This window comes from Canis aureus, chromosome 10 (assembly GCF_053574225.1).
Source record: "Canis aureus isolate CA01 chromosome 10, VMU_Caureus_v.1.0, whole genome shotgun sequence".
NCBI lineage: Eukaryota > Metazoa > Chordata > Mammalia > Carnivora > Canidae > Canis > Canis aureus.
Window position 1 is genome coordinate 74,918,497 of NC_135620.1, and position 24,353 is coordinate 74,942,849.

Sequence of the window (24,353 nt, forward strand, 5' to 3'; positions counted from 1 at the left end):
TGGTTTTCTCTCAATGATGGCTTTCGACGCCACTTTTAGAAACAATTAAAATATATCCCCTTCAGCAGTAGGCGGAGGTGACGCAAAGATCCCTCTCGCCAAAACCCTGGTTTTGAAGTTTAAATCCTTTCACATAGACACTTCGGTGTCTCCCACCCAATACCCTTCCCCGAGCCAGAGGCCATTATACTTGATGGAAGGAAAGATGATGAGGGACGAGTTCATTCCAGATTCCACAGACCATCGAGCCCTTGGCTCCCACGCAGGCCTGCTCATTTCCGGGCTAAGAATTGCTCAGGACCATTGAGCCATGACCACCCAGTGTCTTCAGAATCACACGGCCACAGCCAGTTAGCCCTGGAAGGGACCTTGGGGATAATTTCGTTCCGGCATCTCATTTTGCAGATGGGGAAACACAGGGTTAAGTGACTTGCCCAAGGTCACGCAGCTGCTTAATGGCAGAGCTGGACGGAAGCCCCTGTTCGCCAGACTCCCGGTCCCGCGGCCTGTCCGCCCTCCCACACTCACTCCTCGGGCTGCTCAGCTATCACCGAAGCAGCCGTGGCGCTTGCTTCTCGGCAAGCCGCCCCTGGAAGCACGGAGGGAAGCCTGTCTGTCTTGGGCCTCCGACCCCTCATGTGTCATTCCCTTCCATCCGACGAATGGCGTGTTTCTGGTCTGACTGCACCTGCGACGCAAGGCAAAGCTTTGACTTCCCTCTGAAACAGTTGCTTGTACCTGATTGGCTCTACCATACAACGCACTGGGCAGCGCCGTCCTGTTTATGAGCAATTTTAGCAAAAGATAAGACATGACTCTCGTATAAATATGACAGGAGCATATGCCAAATATTTTATTGAACTCATGAATTAGTGAGGGGACCAGAAGGACGTTACAACCCATTCAAAGGGGGAAATCAAGGAGCACACGTAGGCAGGCAGGCAAAACTGGTTACTCTCTATTGGGCAGCCGTCAACTCATCTCCACTGGACACAATTTGCAACTCTAGGGATTAATAATCCCTTGCATTATTATGGGTTTTCTTGGAATTTCAGGGTGGTAAATGGCTCAAAGACATGGAAAGGGAGATATAACCCAGAAGGGTGGGCCAGACCCAGCCCCCAATAATTTTTTTTTTGTCCATTTCATCGCCTTTCACCATTTTCCTGAGAGCCCCCAAGTACTGATAGCTAACTCTCTGATGACGATGTCCATACTGTCTCCGGGCAGGAATAAAGCGTGTCCCTGTCCTTCCTGCACACTCACTCTCTTACGCCCCAATGGGTGTGGATGCACATTCCACGGCAAGGTCTCAGGGGTCCTCCATGGTCTTCTCTCAGCAAGCTGGCAAGCCCGCACTGGGTCTGAAACAGCTGGGCTCGAATTTTCCTTTTGGGTCTTCCTTGCTCTGCAACCTTTGAGTAGTGACTTGACCTCTCTGAGCCTCAGATTCTGCACCTGTGGACATTCAATAAACAGAGAAATTATCTAATCAGCAGCGCAGTTCCATGGGCCTCAGTCATCCCGATAAATATCATTATGAAGTGTCTGCGATGTGAGTGGTCAGTGTTAGGGATTTACTTTGTTTGTATTGGGCTCCTTTCCTCTTACCTTCCGGAGCAGGTATAGAATCGGCTCCACTTCATCAATGAAGCTACAGGAGTGCATAGTAACCCCCTCAAAGTCCTGCAGCGAACGGAGGCTGGTTCCACTCTTCAGACACAGCTCTCTCGACAGGAATGCATACCCTCAACCGCTGTACAATTGGAAAGTGGTCAAAAAATCACTTGGAATCGTAACTGGCTTCCAGATTCCCTGTCTCTGTGGCAAACCCTTTATTTATATTTCCTCGAAGAATTTTACTAAATTTATATCCAGTATTAAATATAAGCATCCCTATTGGACAGAGTTTGGGCTGGTCCCTTCACAGGGCAGACCCCACTTGCATCTTATATGGGTTTTTTCCCCCCAAAACATAGGGTACCAAGCCATGCTGCATATTCAAGGAATTTGGTATAGGTATTCAGAACACTGACTCTGGCAGTTTGCCTCACTGCCCCATGCCTGGACCCTTTATCAAATGTAAATCCTTATTTAACTCCTCAGAGGCTCAGTTTGCTAATCTGTAAAGTGGAGCAATAATAATACCTACCCTGTGGGGTGATTTTGAGAAATAAGTGAACTAATTCATGTAAACTCTTGGCCAATTACTCAAGATAGTAAACATTCAATAAATACCAGGCATCATCATTAGCAGGAACTCCTCGATTACTATTAACGGGAAAACCACACAGGCATAAAAATTAAAACAGAACTGCCTTGGGTGCAGCCAGTTGCCCCAAATGCTTATTGTGTAGAAATAAAGCATCGAATCCTGATATCCGGTCACATATCTGTTTCTTTGTAAATCATGAACTATCATGAGTGTTCGTACTACCAAGTTTTTCCCACCTTAACGAATATTTTAAAGATCTGTAAGATTTTAAGGAGCAAACGCCAACCTCTCAAATTTGCAAAGGTAAAATAATGAAAAGGGTTGAGAAGCTTTGGAAGACACCCTCCCTGCTCCCTTTACCTGGGAATGAGAAATATACCTTGCTCCCAAAGAGCGGGGCCAGAAGCTAAGACACGTATCTTCCCTTTCTTTGCTTGAAGGCCCATGGTTTCCTGTGTCTTTTTCTTCCTGCCTATTTGCTTCATTGTCTTCTCCATGTGCCGCGGTCAACTCTTCCCAATATCACACTCATCGCAACTGTGCTGCCCCATGGCAGCGCACGCCCTTCAGCGGGCAGGACCCTGCCATTCCCTGGGTCATGGACTCCGGCCATATCCCAAGTCCAAATTTCTAGGAGGAAAGATCAGAGTGGCACCGCCCACCCTCTAGGCTGGGGTCCCCACTGGAATCCATAGCTTGTCCAGTGAGCTTTGGCCAAAGGTAGTCGAGTGGCATAACATTAGCCAGGCAGAGGGGGCCACTTCCAAGGGGGAGGAGAATGTGAGCATACCAAGGACGTTGTAAACCACCATACATCTCCATTGGTCAACAGAGGCCGCTGATTACATTCTTCAAATCACCATAAAGAAAATGATTCTCAGGCTGAAAACAACGGGTGGGGTCCTGATAAGCTGGGTAGATTCTCACCATAATCCATTCATGCTCCCATTATTTACGGTGTGTCCATTTCAGAGCCTAGGGAAATTTTTCCAGACTAATGATTATGTTTCTCCATCCAAGAAACGGAATTTATATGTGTTGTGTTGGCTGACAGCTCTGTGGCTGAGCTTCTCTGTCCCACCACTGCCCTGGGTGTTTTTGGTGATTTATTTCTTATTTTTTATTTTATTTTATTTTATTTTATTTTATTTTATTTTATTATTTTATTTTAGAGCTAAGGATTTGACTATGTCTTGGCTCTACTTTCTGACATCACTGTGAATCAATAGGGAATCTTGGCTTAATAACATCTGGAGGGTGGACAGGGGGAGATTTGTGATGTAAATACCTAGGGGCATTACTGTTAATGCCGTCCATTCAAGGGCACGGAGAGAAGCGCGCTCTACCTCTCCTCCCAGAGCATACATGTTGATGCAAAGCATTTTGCACAAACTCATTAGAATGCCTTTATTTTGCTTATGCAAAGATAACTTGAAGGGATGGTGCTATATGCTGATTTTAAAAGGGTCAGCAAAGGTTTAGAAAATAATTTAAGAGATAATTTAAGATTCAAAGTTTATAAAAAAAAAAAATGTGTGTGGGGGAGTGTAGGTTAAGTGCAGCAAAAATTCCTGTCTGGGAAGGGCTTCTGTTTGGAGTGGTAGGGAAAGCACTGAGCTAGTTGGCAGAAAACGCGTGCTCAGGTCTTGGCTCTGATACTTCCTAGGTACAGGGACTTGAGAAAGTCCCTTTTCCAAACCTGAGCTCTATCGTGGGTGCAGTGGGGCAATGCCCTCGCCGTGAGCATCGAAGCTAATGAGTTAGGAGATCCCTGGGTGGCTCGGCAGTTTAGCGCCGCCTTCGGCCTGGGGTGTGATCCTGGAGTCCCGGGATCGAGTCTCATGTCGGGCTCCCTTCACGGAGCCTGCTTCTCCTCTGCCTGTGTCTCTGCCTCTCTCAGTGTCTCTCATGAATAAATAAAATCTTTAAAAATAAAAAAAAGCTAATGAGTTAAAGATATGAAAAAACAAACAAGGGGCACTTGAGGGGCTCAGTCGGTTGAGCATCTGCCTCCAGCTCAGGTCATGATCCCAGGGTCCAGGGATCGAGCCCTGTGTCAGGCACCCTGCTCAGCGGGGAGCCTGCTTCTCCCTTCCCCTCTGCCTGCTGCCCCCACTGCTTGTGCTCTCTCTCTGTCAAATAAATAAATAAAATCTTTTTTTAAAAATCCTACAGATATGAAAGAACAAACAGGCAAGTTCTCTATGAATATGAAATGTTTTAGGTCCATCTTCTCATCTTACTGTTGGAAAAAGTGAGAGCCTGGGAGGACAAGTGACCTGGAAAACATCACATCACGAGTGGGTATCATCAGTTGTACAACCCCCATCTCTTGGCTCTCATGTCAAAGCCACACCATGCTTCCTTCCAGAAGCTAATGACCTACCAATGACCTGACCCCATCCATGGTAGAGTAGAACTGCGTGTGCCATTAAGGGGATTGGAAGCAGACCTAGTCTCTAGTGTTATTACTGCTCACCAGCTGGATTCATGGTAGCCCAGGCATTTCATCTTTAGAAATGTCAATTTTCTATTCTGAAAAATAGGTGTAATAATAACAGGAAGCTCCTATCATTACTATGAGCTAAAGTATGTAAATAGCGAAGTATGGAATTCAGAAGACAGTGGATGTCAAATAAACATTAGTTACTATGATAGAAGATGAGAAGAAGGAAGCAGAGCTTTGGAGGAGAAGACGAAGGAACTATTTTCATCATTTTAAGGTTTAGATAGGGGCGCCTGGGTGGCTCAGTCAGTCAGTTGAGTGTCTGATTCTCGATCTCAGCTCAGGTCTTGATCTCTGGGTCGTGAGTTCAAGCCCCGCATTGGGCTCCATGCTGGGTGTGGGGCCTACTCAGAAAGAAAATGAATTTTAAAAAATAATAATGTTTAGGTCAACAATTTTTTTTTCTGGGGATCAAAGGGGAGGTGAAGTTGCCACATCTCTTCAAATTGAGTCTATTGATGTGAAGATAGCCTTAAGGGATTATAGCATCCTGTATCCTTGAGCAGACGTCAACGCAGAAACAAGTACAGAAGATGTCCGATCATGGACTGACCCTCCTCGGAAACACTCAGGCTCCCGTGGGATTATGTTAAAACTCCTCCATCTGCCTTTCATGAGTGAAAATGATTTGACTTGGACCTCTGTAAAGTCACCCTGTTACAGCCCGTCCCCAAAGACACGCACCCTGCTGTGCTGCCCTGGCAATAGATTTCTCCCCTTCTCTAATCGTTCCCTGGACTTTGCTAAATCTGAACTCGGTGGCGATTCTCTCTCGGCCTGGAGTCCCTTCCCAATATTTTCTGCCTATGAAAATATCATTTGTCCCCCAACATCCCATTCAAATGTCACTCCTTCATTAAAATCTTCCCCAATGGAAGTAAAATATTCCTTACCTCGCATTGCTACTCACCATGTCCCTTTCTTTAGAACATCTGTGTCCGCACGTCTGTCTTCCCCCACTGTGCTATAAGATCCTTGAAGATGGAGCCTTGAAGACGCGTCCTTGAAGATAGATATGCTTCATGCCTCTGTTAACGTGAAATGCTTGGAGTGAGGTCTTCTGCATAATGGCTGTTAAATATTGGTTACATTGAACCAAAATTTGTTTTTAAGCTTTTCGAAGTGTGAGTTTTAGGGAATATACATGTGTATGATTTGGTCTCTGCCAGCCTTCTGATGATGCCACTTGGGGGAAACAGAGCTCCAACCTAGTCACTCAAGAGTTATCTCTACAGTAATTAGGTTAGCTGTCACTTTTTGAGCACGTACCACGTGCCAGTCACCGTTCGAAGTTGCGGGTGCAACCTCTCTTGGATGTTACCTCCTCCCAAAAATTCCGCAAGGTAGTGTTGACTATCTCCCCATGTTGCAGATCAATCAACTGAGACCTGGAGAGGCTGCATGATTCGTCTGCGGCCCCACAGATAATGCATGATGGATTCTGGATTCGTCGCCAGGATTTACGCCTTTCACCACTATTAACGCAGCATGCGAGCCGGAGCGGCCCTCGTCCCACATCAAACGCCTTCGGGGGACGTGCAACCAAGGACAGCGCGGACTCCTGTGCCCGGCCTCCCTCTCCCCAGAAAGCAGTCATCCCTGGCTCGTGTTCCCAACTCTGTCCCCATCGTCCTGCTGCCCAGCAGACAACTGGCCAGGAACTGCACAGACCCGCCGAGGGGGGCTCAGTGGGCAGGGCCGCGGGGAGAGCGGTAGGAAGGTGACATCGAGCCGTAATTTCCCTGCTATTTTGTCCTCGCCCTGGAACATTAAGACGGGCTTCAGAGCCGCTAAAGCAGCTCCTGTTGCCCGTTTTCTCTCTCTCTCTGTAATGTAGCCAGAGACTTAAATACGATTGAGTTAATCTTTGAAGAAAACAGAAAATACTGTAACAATAAAGGCCGTAACGTGGTTACAAATGAGAGCTACTGCTCCCTTCTGCATTCTAAATTCTGAGGATAATTCTGCAGAGCTTCATTACCAGAGTATAATTGTGTTATAGAACTCTTAAATCACCCTGCTACACTTAACTGGCAATAACATTAAGATAGCGCAGATATTCATTTTAATTAAAACATAGCCTCAAACTATTTCCCTGCTATAAGAGGCAAAACTTTCTCCCCCCCCCCACCCCACCCCTTAAACTTTCATTTGTTAGCGCATCTATGGCCAGCAGTAGATGGGAGATTTAAACACAATTAGGAAATCCCACCTTATAAGCCAGGAGCACTTAAAGCGTCGCTGAGGAAGATGAATACCAGGAAAGCGGGTTTGGGTTTTAATCTTTTTCTCATATGTGAGGCACTGACAGCAGTTGTTTCGGAGAGGATGGGGTTCCCGGATAATCAGTTTAAGAGTTATGCAAAGAGGAATTGAAATGTAGCAGTCCAGACGTTAACGAAAACCTCGGTAACTCCGCAGTCTTCAGAGTTTCCCATCGCCTATAGCGTAAACATCCATTCATTTAACAAGTGTCTACTGAACATCTATTTTGTGCCGCGCATTGGGGATGCGCACACAAATAAAACCCCGCTCTTTCCTTCGAATATACGGCAGTCTCGTGAAGGAAACTGGCAAGTAAATAAGAAGCTGCATTAAAAACTGCTCTGTGGAAGATATGGCCCCATACCTGCCCCTTTTGCTCAGGATAGGACACTCGGGATGGGTTTTGGAGTGCATGCAGGAGTTTTCCAGGCAGACAAGTGAATGACGAGGGCAGAGGGATGGTATATTCAAAGATAGAGTTGCATGAAGTAGAATTGAGATAGAATGGGCTATTCAGAAGATTCTTTTTTTTTTAAGATTTTATTTATTTATTTCAGAGATGGGGGCAGGGCAGAGGGAGAGGGAGGAGCAATCTCCTCCCTGAGCAGGGCTCAATCCCAGGATGCCAGTATAATGATCCGAGCCAAAGGCCGATGCTCAACCACCTGAGCCACTTATGCTCCCCTATTTGGAAGATTCTAGATGATTCAGTATGGTTAAACTGTAATGTGGAAAGGGTTGGAGGAAAACGAAGGTGGTGAGGCCCAAATGTAGACAGTTTTGGGGGCATCGGTCAGGGCTTTGGGCTTCAGCCTAGAGGCGATGAAGACTTGTTGAAAGGTTTATTTGGAGGATGGGGCAATAGGAGCTGGTAAGCATTGACGGCAACGTGGCTATTGAGGCTATAGCTGGGATTTTGTAGCTTGGCATTCAAGGTTTCAAATTAGCGCCCTATCCACGTAGAAATAAATATGAGCAGAGAGGGCAGCGAGGGCAATCGGATCAGCAACACCGATGGACTTTCTGCATGTACACTAGATGTCTAACGATTTGCATACAGTATTTTATTCAATCATTAAATAAGGATTCAGGATTAACACTCTCCACGTCGCCTATGAGGAAACTCCGGCACAGACAGATTGGACAGGTTGCCCACCAAGACCACCCGGATGGAAATGGAATTCATACTCAGGTCCATACGATCCTTGGAGGAATGTTCAGCATCGATTAGAAACATTCTGTTCGCCATTCTGCTTCCACATCTCCTCATGCAGAAGAGGATTCTGGATACTGTTCTCCAAACAAGAATCAGGCCATTGGTCATTAATCTTGCTCGGGCCCCTTGAGCTTCCTAGATCTAGGTCTGTCTTCACATTCCTCTGTGCACGTCTAAATCCACTCAGAGTGAGGCTCCGGGCTCCCCTGCCCCAGCACATTAAGCACAAGCACTTGCTGTAAGTGGTCATTCCTAGAGCACGTCAACCTTTGTTCTAGGTATTGGGGTTCAAGGGAGGTAGAGAGAAGATAACACCTTTTCTAGTGGAATTTAATTTCTAGGTTAGACAGTGAAGGGGTGTCAGAGCTGGCTTGGAACCCAGAAAGCCCTACCCGGTGCTGTGAAAACCACCGGCCACATGGCATGTGGCCAGTCCAAACCGACATGTCTTATCACACAAAATTCCAGAGTACCAAAAAGCATCCAATGTCTTCTTGCTTATGTGTGTCTGTTGATGATGCATTGATGATATTTTGCATATAGTCAATTAAATAAGATAGATCATTAAAATCCATTTTATCTGTATGTATTTATTTATTTATTTATTTATTTATTTATTTATTTATTTATTTGTTATTTATTTACATGAGGGTCCTGGGAAATTTAAAATTGTGTGTGACTTGGGTTATATTTCTATCGGACAGCACTGATCCATACTCTGTGCTCCTGTGGTGCTGTATTACCTCCTTAAGAAATAAAAATGACAATTGAAGAGCGAGATGAGGGTTATGGTATTAATAACACAGTGATGTAATAGGACATGTCAATAAGTAGGTGGGAGTGGATCTGCCATTAGATAGGTGGGCAGAAAAGTCTGTCTGGAAGCGTGATATTTGGGCAGAAATCTGGAAAGCAGCCATGCGAGATCCTGGTGGGGGTGGAAGAGATTTAGATTATACCATTAATTTGACAGTTAATATCTATTTTTATGATATTTTTGTTTATGACTCTTTTTTTTAACTTAGAAGCACACTAAGTATAGTAGAAAGTACATGATTTTTGTTGTTTTAGAAATTGCTGATTTTTCTTAATCTAAATTTCGAGAACTCTAATCTTGGGCATTCACTTAGCATCTTGTGGACCTCATCTGCGTATATAAAAAGGAAAGAGAAATCTCCCTTATGTATTGTAACACTTACATGAGATCTACAGTATGAAGAGCATCTAGGAAGGTGCAAACATTTAAATTTGACTACCTCCTCTTCTTTTCCTATTTAATTCTGAGCTCACATAGAACCTGAAATGTCGATATCTGGTATCTCACCAGCCCTCATGGAGCCTATCACAGAGCCTGGCATGGTGGATGTGCAACAAAAGAGTTGACTGAGTCACCATTCTTTATTAAGTAGCCAAAAGAAATGGAACAAGTATATTGGCAAGACTAGAGATGCTGGGATATGTTTGAGCCAATCTTCCTAAATTGGACATTGTCCTTAAGAAGCCCTGCTACCATATTCTTCCTACTGGTTTAATTACAATTCTCAAGTGCTTTTCCAGTCATTCCCTTTAGTCACGTTTGTAAAGTTTTTAACTGTTGACAACAGTGCTCCCACGTCCATCTGATCTTCAAAAGTGCACTGCAAAGTTAGAAGAATCATGACAAGACTGAAGCAAGACACAGAGGGGCCTGTCCAAAGGTGAACCTCTGATGAACGACAGAGCTGATCTCCTAAGTCAGGGCATTTTTTATCACATGATGTTGATCCCTCTATGTAAGAGTTCTTTAAAGATGTTACATTTTGGAAGTTTTTCATAATTTCCCTATAGCTTCAACTATGTGCCCAAACTAGCCTCCTACATCTGGGTATTTTCTTGTGGGCATCTGTTTGTAACAGAGCACTAAAAAATGTGTTGAATGACTGATTGGGCACATTTGTCCCAAGGGACCGCTCAGGGGTTATTATTAATTCCTTCTCGATCCCTTTGGGAAATCTAAATTCTAAAGGGCTGATAAGGTTTGAAACTCTTCAATTTACAAGAAAGTCCTCACCACCTTCCCAGAGCTTGACTACAAATTCTCTGAGACGAGAGTAGACAAGGTTACAATGCCTCCAGGCTTCCATCTAGAGATTTCAAATATTTCTAATTTCTTCAATTTAGCTTCATTTAAATTTTACCGAGAAGTAATTGCACTGAATTAATATAGTTACAATTATGCTGAAATCAATCCATTAACATCTTGAAAATTCTTATTAATCTGGCAGCAATGTTATGGATAAAAACAGAAATACATCCTCTATGTGGAGTGCAGATTAATATAATAAGAATGCTAGAGTTAATTTCTCCAGGATATGAATTCTTTGAGACAAGACAGTATGACTCGTATTTCTGTTTTCTGGTTTTAAAGTGCTGCTTTTAGTACATGATAACAATATTTGCATGCAAAAATACCTGGGACTGCTTGTTCTAATTCCTATTTCATCAAAAGGAATCTGATTAAAAGTCCAAATCATAGAGCTTTTTCTGCATTTTCCTTGTTTGTCTTTTAATGTGTCTTTGCTTTCTCTCCTACAAGTATACCTCGGACAAGGAATGTGTTACTCCTCATTTTTTCAACTTTGTGTCTAGCACAGCTGCTGGAATTTGGTAAATATGCTCTATAAACTACTGATGAGAGTGTTAACAAGCACAACATGATAGCAGTGAGGAGGATGCTAAACCACCAGGAACAGTGTTTGTGCTCTTAATATGCTAGATGGTTTACCATCGTATGTGTCACATAGAACTTCGATTCACTTGAAATGTATTTGGGGGTTCCCCAAAGTATAATCTAAACACTAAATCTTTGTACAAGAAATATGTCATTTATCTACATATGAATCTGATAATTATCATCCAGCAACATTCATGCATTCGACGGTTATTTATAAAGTATCAACTCTCTGTTTGCTGGTGTGTATTAGTGATTAAAACAAACATAAATCCTGAAGTCACGGAACTTGCAATGAAGTGAGAGAGGATGACAATAAGGATATAAACAAACGTTCAGCCTTTAACCTGTAAATACTATGATGAAAATGGACAGAGTTTATGAAGGGGGAGAACAGAAGAGTTCACCTTTGCCAGGTGGATCCCTGTATTTATTCTGGGGTCCAACCCTTTCTTTGTGGTCTTGGACCAGGAGAGGAAGGGCAAAACACAAGTCAGTAGAGGCTGGATTGTGTAGAGTCTGTAGGTTTGGAAGGCATTGAGCTTTGTTTTAAGTATGAAGGGAATCCACTGGAGCACCTAAAGCAGACGACTGACTTTGTATTATTTATGTAACTACAGCATTCCTCTGACTCTTCTGTGAGACAGAGATTTGGTGACAGTAAGAGTAAAAGTGGCCCTTGTACTAGTCCAGGAGAGGCAGGGCGGAGCCTTGGGATAATGTGGAGGAAAGACAGGCAGAAGTCTATGGATCTGAAATATTTCTCATGAATAGAAACGATGGAAAATTTGATAAGCATTTGGGTGTCAAAGAGGGAGCAAAGACTCACGCGTGACTTTGACATGCTGGGCTTGAGCAACTGAATGACGGTGGTACCATTGGATACGATGGATGGACAGAGGTAAGAGAAGATTCTTTAAGGTTGTGGATGTGTTAAAAAGATATGTCAGCTGGGCAGATACACAGATTTGGAGTTCAAGGAGCAATTTATGTTGGAAATTTACATTTAGAAGTTATCAGCATATATATGACGTTTAAAGCAATGAAAATGGATAGACTTCTCTAAGGGAAGTATATGGAGAAAGAAGGAGAACAGGCCCTGGGGCACTCCCACATTTAGATGTCAGGTAGAGGAAGAGAAATATGCAAAGAAGACCAAGAAAAAGCAGCTAGAGAGAGGAGAGAGATTATTAAGAGTGGTGTGAGAAGAAAAGGGTGAATAACTCTGATTAAAGCTGCTAAGAGATTGAATGAAACACGGGCAGAAAAGTGGTCATGGCATTTGACAAAATTGGGATTATTATTATTGACCTTGACAAGAACACGTTGAGTGGATTGCTGGGGAGGCACCGCTGTGGCCTGGATTGACGAGTGCTGGGAGTTGAGCAAATGGACGTGGCTTGAGCAGACCGTTTTTTTGTTTTTGTTTTTGTTTTTGTTTTGTTTTGTTTTGTTTTGTTTTGTTTTGTTTTGTTTTGTTTTTGTGATCTTGGATGTGGGAGTAAGAAAATAAGTGGAGTGTAAGTGAGACACTTGGAATCCTGGAGAAGCGCTGCCAGGGGGGACCGGGAAGACATTTGCATGGGGAGTAAATGGACCCCTAGAGAGGGGGCTGGTGCCCCAGGATCCTGGTGGATAAAGGGTGGAAGGAGGCAAGGCAGTGAGAAGAGATAAAGCCAGAGACCTCACACGGGGTGAGGGTGGTTAGCTTTTAATGTGAAGGAAAGAGAAGCCCTCTGGCGTGCAGCAGGAGGCAGAGGAGACAAGGACGCCCGTACACGGGTTGACAGATTTGGGGGAGGTTTTCTCCTTTACGTGTGATGTGTTGGGGAAGCTTGGCTGGCCTGGAGGCTGAGCCTATCCTAAAGAATGGGAGTAGGAATCCATGTGTTTCTGGGTTCAGGGGAGCATGGAAGACTAGAGAGGCATGGAAGGATTGTGACCCAGGCCTCAGAGCACAGCTGAGGTTTGAGACCGTGGCTCTCTGTCGAGTGCGCCCGGGCCCTGAGTGGGTATTCACGATCAATTTTGTCTAGATATCACCTACGGCGAGGGAGTGAGGAGCAAAGGTACTGAGACCTTTCATCATGCAATGATGACAGTGGTGGCCACAGAATCCAAGTTCAATAAGAAAGGAAGCAAAGGTGGGAGCTGTGACGGACGGCATCTCATTGCAGCAGTGGGGTCAGGGGAGCGAAGGACAAAAGACTCGTGACTGAAGGTCTGCATTAGAGATGGTCTTGGGTGTGCTTTCAAACGATGTGGATCTAAGATGTGGCCATGGGAACAAGTGCTTGGGACAGACTGGAACAAAGTTCATGACAATTATGTTTCTCGTAATTAAGGTCGAGAAATGGAGATTTGAATGCTGGATGATTTGAATACACCTGTCACCTGGATTTTGACAGTTCCAAGAATGAAGATGGACAATGGCGTGGAGAGTGACTGAGGCACAGGCGCTGGATTGGAGGGGGACGGGAGTGTGGGTAGACAGTCACCACGAGGAAGCAGGAGGCAGTTGACGTCTTTCCAAGAATGTAAACTTTTGCAGAAGGCAGGGAGGGGCAATGGGTGGGAGAAATCTGGTTACTCCCCAGCTACCCGTCTGGAAGTATGTGACACGAGAGAGAAAAATTGCCTTCTCCATAAAGCCGTGGAGGATATGACGCCCTCGGGGGACAGACATACTTCAGGTAAGGCAAGACAGTGAAAGGAATGTTCTAGAAAAAAATGGTGGATATAAAGGAGATTATGAGATAAAGGCCCAGGGGAGGAATTTGGGAGGGCGGTTTTGGGGGTGAGGGGTCAGCTCAGGTGAAGTCACAGGGCTCAGGAGGAGCGCCTGGCACATAATAAATATCCTGCATATGTCAGCTATTTGTTGTTTGTGGTTAATGGACGTGAGATGCAGAGACGGTGGGTTACCAGGTAGCCCCAGTAGGCCCTGCCGGGATGCTTACCAGGTTGGGCCTGGAACAACGTGGGCGGGTAGAACATCCACTTTCAATCTATTAACTGCATTTCCCTAGGTAAAAACAGATCCGAAGTTGAGGCTATAACATGAAAGAATAATTATCTTCACGGATAAAGCCTGGACAAAATTTGCTGCGTGACCCATTCCCAAGAACAAGGCGCTGCCCACGGAGACACCGGCGTCGTCACACATTTGTGTTAACACCTGCACGGTCTACCAACGTCTTGATGTTTGAAGCTGATTGGGACAGTATTTCTCATTTTCAGTATTTCCCTGTCCTTCAAGTAGTCACTTTTCCTCCTCGAGCCTCGGTTTCTTCGTGTAAAAAATAGAAATACAACCTATCTGTTTCATAAGATTATTGTGAGAGATAGGAAAAATGTCTGAGGAAACATCAAATATAAAGGATAATTGATGAATATTGTTATCAATCTCCCCCATATTCAGAGTATTGCCTGAAGAGGGAGGCCTATCTTTTTAATGTTGTTTGTAGATAAATTATCCGTATCTGTGTTTCCAGCAGCAGCTGGCAGCAAGCTAAATGTCAACTCTTTTCCATTTCCAGGCTTGCGTGTGGTAGGACAGACACTCTGGATGCCCCAGCCCCAAATCCCTGCTCTGAGGATTGGCTCCTTCCCTGCGCCACTGGGGAGAGCTCCTGGTGCCAGGCTGGTCCCGTGGGACTCCACCGTTCAGTAACGGGATGTCTCAGATGAGCTGGTAACCCTTTCTAGAACAAAGAGGCAATATGTGGAGATATCCCGCAGAAGCTACAAAGACGAAATTTGACTGGGCCTCACAAAAGCAGGCTCCCACAGATCGAAAGCCGCCGGGAATCAGGGTGACCGCTCTCCCCGAGGTCACAGTCCTGGCTGGCGGCCTGTTCCTATTTCGTTGCAAACTGCCTTTACCTCCGGGGCTTAGAAATGGGCCCAGGCAGGTGCTCCCGCACGAGCCTCCTTTTATTATCACAGGCTCACACAGGTAAGTGCTTCCAAAGGCAGAAACACCGTGGAGGTGACACCTACTACCTTGATGAGTTTCAAAAAATCAACAAATTGGCAAATGTGAATACCGATGTGTGATGAGACGAAGCCAGCATTTCTTTCTGATGCTTTCTTCAATTTGAATGCTTACACTATAATCTTAAAGAGCACTACAGCGTGGTGGTTAGGCATGGATCCAGCGGTCCAGGTTCAAATGTTGGCATCGATTACTTGGTCACAATTGGACATAGGGTCAGATGATAATGCTCCAGTTACCATATTTATAACATTGGGTAATTAATAGTATATATATATATATATATATATATATATATATATACTATTTTATATTTAAAAAAATATATATATATACAGTATGATACATATGGCATATATACTATAATATAATAGGGGGTTGGGGGTGCCAGAGTGGCTCAGTCATTGAATATCTGCCATCGGCTCAGGTTGTGACACCAGGATCCTGGGATCGAGTCTGCATGCGGTTGCTGTGGGAGCCCTCTGCCTATGTCTCTGCCTCTTTCTGTGTGTGTCTTTCATGAATAAATAAATAAACCCTAGAAATAAATACATACAAAAAAAAGAAATATATACATACAAAATAGAGGGTTCTTGCAAAAATTATGTGTTAATAACAGCTGAAAGCACCTAATTCAGTGGCTGGCACACTTAGTGCCCTACTAAATGTTAAAGACTATCGTGACTCTTCAACAGCTCAGCCCATTCGCCCCAGAAAGGCTCAAACACTCATTTAAAATTCTCCCATCTCAAGATAATGGAGTATTTTGAGCAGAAAGGTAGACAGCAAAGTAAAATGGTAGGAAACTCTCCAAGGAAAATTCAACCAGAGCTATTCTATGACCCCAGATAATTATACCAGTTGCAGAGAGCTGTCCCAAGCAGGATCTGACAGGAATCACGGCTGGAAGAAAGACTGGGTGAGTCTTGCTTAGGCTTGAAATAGTTGCCACTTGCCTGGATCAATCATTCCAACACTCTGAGAACCAACCACACAACGAAGAGATTGAACTAGACGATTCTCAAGAATCACCTCCAGCTCCGGCACTCTGTAATCCCACGCTGAACGCTCTCCAGGGCGGTGATACAGTCTGGAAATTGCCAGCGCAGGTGAGGGGAGCCACGACATGAACCGAGCAGATAGCTGGCAATTACACAATGGGAAATGTCGAGAAAATAACCTTATGGGGTGGAAAGTATTGGATTGTCTGATTATGACTTACTCTCCAATATGAAGACATAACCATGCTTGGCCGCTCAAGGGTGAAAATGTGGTAATGTGTTAAAATGCTAATGAAATTGGAATCCTATAATAGATGTTTAGAACAGTTTAGGTTACCAAGACGTGGGGAGTTAGAGAGCATGGCTCGTAAATCCTGATGATAAGGCCAAGCTCCCCAGAACGTTCAAGGCCTTTACAGTTTGATTCCAACTTGCCTTTTCAAGATCTTCTCTCCTCACACACCCTCACGCACCCCGTGTTCAGTCCATAATGAGCCACTTGACATTCTCCATACACAGCAGGCGCTTATATTTCACAGGCACGCCCATGCTGTGGCCTCCGCCTCTGTCTCACGTGTGTCTGTCCCACTGCCGCCATCTACGGCAGATCATCGTCGCTCACCTCACAGGAAGACTCAGAAGATTTCTTGAATGATCAACCCGCCCCTAGTCTGGTTTTGCTTTAATCCATTGTCCTTATAGTTGCTGATGTATTTTTCTGAATCTTGCAACCAGTCGTGCCTCCTTTGCTTAAAATTCTTCAATGACATTTCATTGCCATTAAGACAAAATCCACATTCTTTGATATGGCTTGCAAGACCTTTAATGCTCTGCCATTCAGCTGCTGCTCCAGCTCATCCTGCATGCTTTGCTTGCTCGTACGTCATACTCTAGCCTTGCTCACAGAACCTCACCTCCCCAGGCAAGTACATTCTCTCTCGTCTCTGGACCTCCATGGGCTGATGCCTCTCCTACAATCTCCCCCTCTCAAGTCCCCTTAGCTGACTTATTTCTACATAGGAAGGACTCCCCTCATCACTGAGGTATAAGTCCCCTGGTTGGGTGCCCTGCTGGCTCTTGGACTTCTGTTGTGATACCTCCGCGTTATTGCAACTATCTGTTGAACGGATTAATGCCATTCCCTTTACCTAAGTGCCCTTTGGTCCCCTTTCCCTGGTCATTTTTTACTTGTCCAAGCACAGCTCAAATGTTACCACCTTAGGAAAAGCCTTGTTGATTCCACAGGCCATTCCTTGCTCCTTCTTCACCACTCCCTTGGAAATTCATGCGAGCCCTGTTTGTCACAGCAAATTCTATTACTGAAAATTAGAACATTGCTCCAGAGAACATTACACAATGTACCACAGAAAGATAGACTATTTTGTGGCGGTGCAGAGAATGATGAAAAAAATTCAGATTCTAAAATACTTTGGTACTAAAATAAATGCCAAGACCTAGTTCTAAGTAGGGCAGAATGGGACTAGGTATTTCTCATGCACGTACGTACATGTGTGTGTGCGTGCACATGCACACATCCTTCTGAGGCTCCAGATGGGCATTCTTGGAGATGACCATTTAGACCTCTAAAATCCATGGACGTTTTTGAACAATCATTTTCCTTGCCAAATAGCAATAATTCCACACCTTCCACGTTTAAAGCTCTCAGTAAGATGTGGCCAAGAGCATAACGTTACTTCTCTTTCTTTCATAACGTAATGATCTTCCTGTTGCAATATTAATCAATAACTAATTTCATAGTTGGACAACTATTTTTAATGACCTAGTACGTTGGAGGCATTGTTACACAAGTCTTCAGATCATTCCCTGAAGGACCTGTCACCAAAAGGGCAAATTCATTTACTTGTCATAAAGCAGGAGCCAAAAGGCTCATTACACTAATTAGGGACAGACGCATTCGGGTCTTTGTTGGTTAAGAGCTAAAAGGTCTCCTGTCTGGACCTAAAAGGAGGATCAAATGGAGCCATCCAAAGACATTTTGAATAGTTAGCAAAGGGGCCCCAGGCATGTTCATTGTAAAGTCGTGGTCTCTTGGGTGTCTCCTTAAGTTGGGTTATATTTTTTTTTAAATGTGTCTACTCCGTCTTGGAATAGGCAGGACCAGGGGATTCTCCAGGCTTCTTCTTACCATGATATTACTTACTTCCAAGAACCTTTAGGTGGCCTTCTCATGGAGTATCCTGCGTCTTGAAGAACTGAATTTAGCACTCACTTTGTCTCCAATTAGTTTGCAAGGAATGGATGGGATGAATTGGATGGTGAATAATGTCTGTGTAATTCTCACTGATGCTGACATCTTTGATGTATAAGCTTTAAGCAGCTCATGTTTAGCATGAAGCAAAAAACTAATTAATTATCTATTATATTCCAGGTGTCATACGCTAACATTCTAAAAATAACCCTACAAAAAGTTTTTTTTTTATCTCTATTTTATTAATAAGGATTCCAAACCTTCAGAAATGCAAGTGAGCTAGTATTAAAACACGAATTTTCTGAAAATACTTCTCTTTCTGCTACCCTACAGTGACCTGCCATTTTTCTCAGGATTCTGCCTCTCTATGTTGTAATAGATTCTTTCCATAGACAGATGCAGAGATACCTAGATGTAGAAATTGATAAATCTCTGCTCTTCTCATCATTACAAGTAATTACGGTAGACTCACCTTGGTTTCCAGACCCGTAAGTTGAGTAGGCTTCCAGACCTTGCAACACACAGTTCTCCTCTTGTCACCCTTCTGACAAAAAAAAAAAAAAAAAGCCATTCAGAATAGCTCCCAGTCTCTTTAACATGTATTCTCTGCACAAATCAAAGTTATCATTATGAATTTTGAAACATGTTTTTCACTTTCCAAACTTCATGCATTAGCTCATGCTGTTCCTTCCACCTAGAATGCCCTTTCCACCAGTTGTCACTTACCAGGATCCTTTTATTCTTCCAAGTTCATGCTAAGTCTTTGCATCTTCAAAGTAGAAATGCTTCTACCTCTTTGAAGTCCTTTCTTCAACTCCTTCCCCGTCCCCACCCTCCAGAAATCTGAGATGCCTCTTATCCTTCTCCTACTGAGTTATTTGGACTTATACTAGGACTCTTAAGTCTTCTACCTTAAATAATGGGTGGGCCTGGCTACTTTCCTTCCTAATTTTAAACTCTGTAAGTATAAGGCCAGCCTCTAACTTTCCCATGTGTGCACTCTCAGATCTCGGGATTCTTTCCCTCTTTGTTCCACTACTAATGGCTCAGCAAATGACTCCTGCCCATTTGAAGCCCCAGGGAAGTGTGGCATCCCCACGCCCCACAGCCAACCCTGCAAAGCAGCACGGTTAGCTCAGACTCCACAGGGCTGGGTTTGCTTTGCAATGCCCCTTCAATAGCCCCACATTTAGCTCTGCATGGAAGGGGATGCATCGCCAAGCTGAAAATGAGATCCCTGGATTATTCAACGCTATCCAAGGGCTATGATGTTGAAAATATTATTTGTGAAAGAAACCCTACCCTGTACCAGAACTAAAGCTTCTAGATTCTGAGAGGAATACCAATGCTCTGTTTCTCAGGGGGAAAAAAATGATTTTTTTTTTCCCTTGAAGAACTCATTGTTTTCCAAAACCAGATCTAGCTTAGTAGCTGTTAGAGCACTCTGTGCATACAGACTCCCAATTTACTCTGTGAATTAGCTCACTGATGACTGATAGCTTCCTTTTTCTGCCTTTCTGTCTGTCTGTCTGCTTATTTTTCCTCTTGTCCTTCCTTCTTTCCTTCTTTTCTTTATTCCTTCACTATATACTATTCTGTGTGAGAAATTGGGGTGAGGTTTGGTTGCTATTAAGGTAGTAATAAACTGTATGATGTCCAGGGAGCTTGGGAATCTTCAAATACTGCCCTAAATCCCTCATCACAAAGTTCCTGACAAAATATGAAGTATAGAGCCACTATGGTTAGCTCTGGCTTTCACTCCAAACCCCAGTGTTGAAACTCTACTAAGCGAGGTCCCAATGTTTCTTTTTCCTAATCTTGTTAGTCCTGAATAGTTTTAGATCAAAGCAGAATATGGAGCCTGCTTTGTCTATTTCATAACCCACAACAGCCAAAGCCAGTCCCCGTATCTCACCACTAGAAGGTGAGGTGCCGTGACTAAGGGTATGGGCCTGCAGTATTCTAGGAAGGGAGAAGTGAAACAGTGAGCTACAACCATAATTACTCATTTCTAAAACATCACAGGAAAAGAAAAAAAAAAGCCCACTCAAACAAATAAAAATTTGGAACAGCTCAATGGGTGAATCTACATACGACCAATCAAGTTCAGGCCTCCTCCTCCTTGAGGATGGAGGAAAATGATTTCATCTTGATTCATTGGGGAGAGCCCTTAAGCTCTTCCTAGAAATCAATATGCCTGCTCCATGCCAGGCGCCATGCTAGGCTCTGGAGACATAAAGATAAACAAGACTCAAAGTCTTTGTCCTGGAAGAATTCTCAATCTAATGGGTAAACCAGACATGTAAATAATTCCAAATCTATGTGCTGAGAAACTATAGAGGCTGATATTGAGCTCGTGGGCATTGGGATGACCACCAGGTTGATAAAATATTGAAATGCTCTGAACCCTGTTGTAAATACCTGCTTCTCTAAGCCCCTGAGTAATCAGTAGCCTCATCCTCACTGGCCTTGCCAACTTTGGGCCCTCTGTGTGCCTCAGACATTATGGACAAGCAGAGGACCTTCAGGACCCTATTCCAGACCAATAGTTAGTGACCATTTGGATTGGTCAGTGCTTGAGAAGACCCCAGAATGAAGGGATATGCAAAGAGCTAGTATAGGAAGAGGAAATACCCTCTTTTTGGAGGGTGTGAGTCTTACAAAATACTATGGCTTCACAGAGGAAGAAACATTTAAGACAAGTCTTAAAGACTGAGAGGGAGTTGACCAGATGGGCTTTCTGGGCAATGCATGCACCATGAGTCAAGGCAAAAGAAAAGAATCCCATGTAACAAAAATGGAATGAACTTAATTGGTCTTGGATGCAAAATAATCAAAAACAGCTGCAAAAGGTAATGCAGGATGGTAATGGGAGAGGATTCTAAGAATTAAGTCAAGTCTTGTGTGCCCTCCACTTGTGGGTAACAGGAAGTTTTAATGAGAGTGTGGCATGACCATTGCTTCTTTTGTTAGACAAACAACGGGTGGAGCATAAGGGTTTTGGGTTTTTTTCATTATAGGATTCTTTTTTTCAGTGGGTCCACACAAAGAAGATAATAGGTTAGTTCTTTCAGATACAACTGAAAAAAAAAAAAAAACACAGAACTCTTTCCCCAAATCCTTCTCATTATTTGCTATGAACTTTCTGTAGTGAACCTCCTTTCTTCCCACTCTACTCATTAGAGAAATAAAGTCAATGTGTATATTAAACTTCATGGCAGTTATGATTTGTTTTATTAAATCAAAGCTTTGTCTTCAGGCAAATTTATACAGGTACTATATTACAAGATTTGGAGCATGGGTCTCTGCTCATCTTGACAATCGTACTGGCACCAGACAGAGCTGAGGAAGTTCATTGTTCATCCAGGTATCCTTCCCAGTGCCTCGACAGAGTAGGTGCTCTGTGTTCTCCAAGTTTATTAATCATTATTCCCTATCAATCTTCATCTTTCTGAGACAAAGTGTTATTCTCCCTCCAGAAGATGTAATTAATGCCCTCCTTCCCTTTGGCTGTTTTAATCACCATTCTCTAGAATAAATCCATCTTACTATGACTTCAACAAGCAGAAGCCAGAGCTCCAGAGACATACCGTTTCCTGAGTAAAGGAAAATGCCATGGTCTCTGTTTCATGCCCAACACTTACCAAACTCACATCGAGCTGTATTGAATACCTACTATGTATGAAGCATGCTGAGATCCATCCTCCACAGGGAGGATACAGGCTCTGCTCTGACTTCCTCAAACAGGTGAATCTACAATTCTCCCTTTTTTCCAGGTACAAGTGGTCCTTGACCAAGGATATCAATTTAGATCAGTGTCTCAAGGATATAGTTTGCTTCCCAAAGTATGTTTGGTGGGCTATTAGTTCTGAAGAATGCTGATAGGTTGATACAGAAGCCAGAGCTTTCGCTGATCAATTATATTTGAAAATCATTAGGTGGATAAGACTCTTCATGCAGGATTTCTCATCAGCCTCTACTAAACACATATGCATTGTGGCTATCCAACAAGGGGAGGGTCTCCCAAATCCAACCAATCAGAAGTCTTTTGCTGTAGATCACCTCAAGAAGGATGTGGTGCTCCCAAAAATGTGCTTGAGACAATGGTGATTAGCCCTGTCCTGGATAAGAGGTGGGCCCATCATCTCAAGAGCATCCCTTGTATTGTCTCCCCTAAATTCATTTCCATAGGTTTCCTTAACTTGGAGCCCATCTGACTTCATGTGCCAAACTCTCTCATTATATGAGGTCTTTCCTCAGTGGGTCCCCAGACCTTGGCATTTCACTAGCTAAGAAGGCTTGGTGGCATCACAGCTGGAGATTTCATGTGGATGTATATGATTTCTAGATTGTTCGATAAGATCAAACCTGGCAAGCATCTCTTCTTTTTTAAAAAAAGGGTTTTGTATGTATGTTCAGTACATTTGTGTGTGGGTGTAGGTATGTGGGGTGGTGGATGCTTTCTTTTACTTCTCAAGCTAGAAAAGTTCCTATTTATTCCTACCATTTGTTTCCTCTTTCTAAAGTGTAATAGATTATAACCCGCTAAACTATTGTGCTCCTAGAGAATCTAAGAAAACATGTTTTTATGATAATAGACTCTATAATTCTTTGCTAAATTCCTAGCTTTGATAAAATTTCACCTTATTGGAATGAAGGTACCATAGTTATATAAATCAACATTTGGCAAATGATATTCTCTGCTGACATTTCTGTTCCTGAGTTGGTATTTTATTTGGGTGACAGACATTTGCTGAATTTATTAAAAGTGGTTGACTTGTCTTAAGGGGTCAGCTGCCACTGATGAATCCCCTTCCTTCTCAGGAACAATTTTAGCAGCTCCTTGATGTGTTATTGGTCTTTTCTTAACATTATAGTTAGAAAGTATAGTGGAATCCATTTAGTCACAAGTATTTATTGAGCACCTGCTATGTGGCTGGCATCACGCTAGAAGATGGGGGCACAATGGCAACCAAGACAATGCTTAGGTATCTCCATGTGATGAGATGGATACTTTTGCTTAAACTGGCTGAAAAGTGAGAAGAAGCTTGAAAACTTACACAAATTAGGCTGAATAGAAAGACATTTCCGTTGTGCTCTCTCCTCTCTCTCCCCACCCCCCTCTCCAAGCAAAGCACATGGCACTGAAACCACCACTCATACTTTTTCTTTTTTTCATTCATACCTTTGTAGAACCAGAGGAGTTGGTGAAAACATGTGTCTGACTGATAAATGTCTTCCTGACAACCTGTAGGACAGAGAAGAACAAAGGGTAGACTGCTGGTTCTGAATCCCACAAAGAGCACTCTTGAATGTGGTAATGGAGAGGCAGCCTTAATGACTCAGGAACCTTCTATCATCTTCTGTAAGACACAACAATGCTGATGCCCATTGATTTGTTAACAGATTGAAATAGTTGAGATGGGCAAAGAGAGAGGATAAGAAGTTTTAAGAAGGAACTGGCTTCTTTGACCTGTAGGTCAGCTCTTGTCTACCTTGAACTTGCCTCGGAATCACCTGAAGGGTTTGTTAAAATACAGATGAGTTCCTGATTCTGTAGGTCTGGGATGGGACCCCAAAATCTGCATTTTAAGTAACATCCCAGACACTCCTGAGGCTACTGGACCATGGACCACTCTTCTCCACTGACGTGAGATTTCTCAGTCACTAAAGGTGTTCCAACGGAAGGGCAACTAGTAAGTGAAGACATTTAGGGGCCTGGTTCCAGCGCGGAAGGGTGGAAGAGTCATATAGAATGGATGGAACTGATATTTTTGAGAACTTACTAATAGAGCCCGAAGCCAATGAGGGGCTTGAGATCTTACTAATCGTGTCACTGTCTCGTTTAACCCCACCACACATCTGGCAGATTAGCATGTGTCAAAACGAAAATAAACTCATTACCCAGGAAACCAAAAAGAGCTGTTTTCCCCACTAAAGAATTAAACATCCTATGCTTACTATCCATTTGCATGATAGTGTTGTTGGAGCTGATAGTGTTTAAAGGCAGGCATGTATTCAATGATTCTTGAAATTCAACTCTAAGTATTGGAGGAGGCTGAGTCTCCTCTCTTATAAGAATATTAAGAGTCACCACTTACAATTTTGCTAAGAATGAGAGTTGATATAGTTGAGGTTTCTCTCCAGAGCCCTAGTCAAGTGAATGCCATAATTAGTATCGCCGGAGATTCCGTGAGTATTTTCTTTCCCTTTAGACTATAAGCTTCATGAAGG

The 24,353-nt window shown here is 43.4% G+C and overlaps 1 long non-coding RNA gene across 4 annotated transcripts in view; it reads right to left on the reverse strand.

Annotated features, from left to right (window-relative positions):
• Positions 1-823: 823 nt before the first annotated feature.
• LOC144322745 (uncharacterized) overlaps positions 824-24,353 on the reverse strand; it is a 123,104-nt gene continuing 99,574 nt past the window's right edge. For 2 of the 4 annotated variants that reach the window (XR_013388386.1, XR_013388387.1), the window contains 5 exons: positions 18,592-18,663; positions 5,632-5,749; positions 2,595-5,065; positions 1,612-1,756; positions 824-1,458 (listed from right to left, as the gene is read on the reverse strand). This is a non-coding gene — a long non-coding RNA (uncharacterized LOC144322745). The remainder of the gene's footprint in view (positions 1,459-1,611; positions 1,757-2,594; positions 5,066-5,631; positions 5,750-18,591; positions 18,664-24,353) is intronic. The other 2 variants (XR_013388389.1, XR_013388388.1) reach the window with 2 other exon arrangements.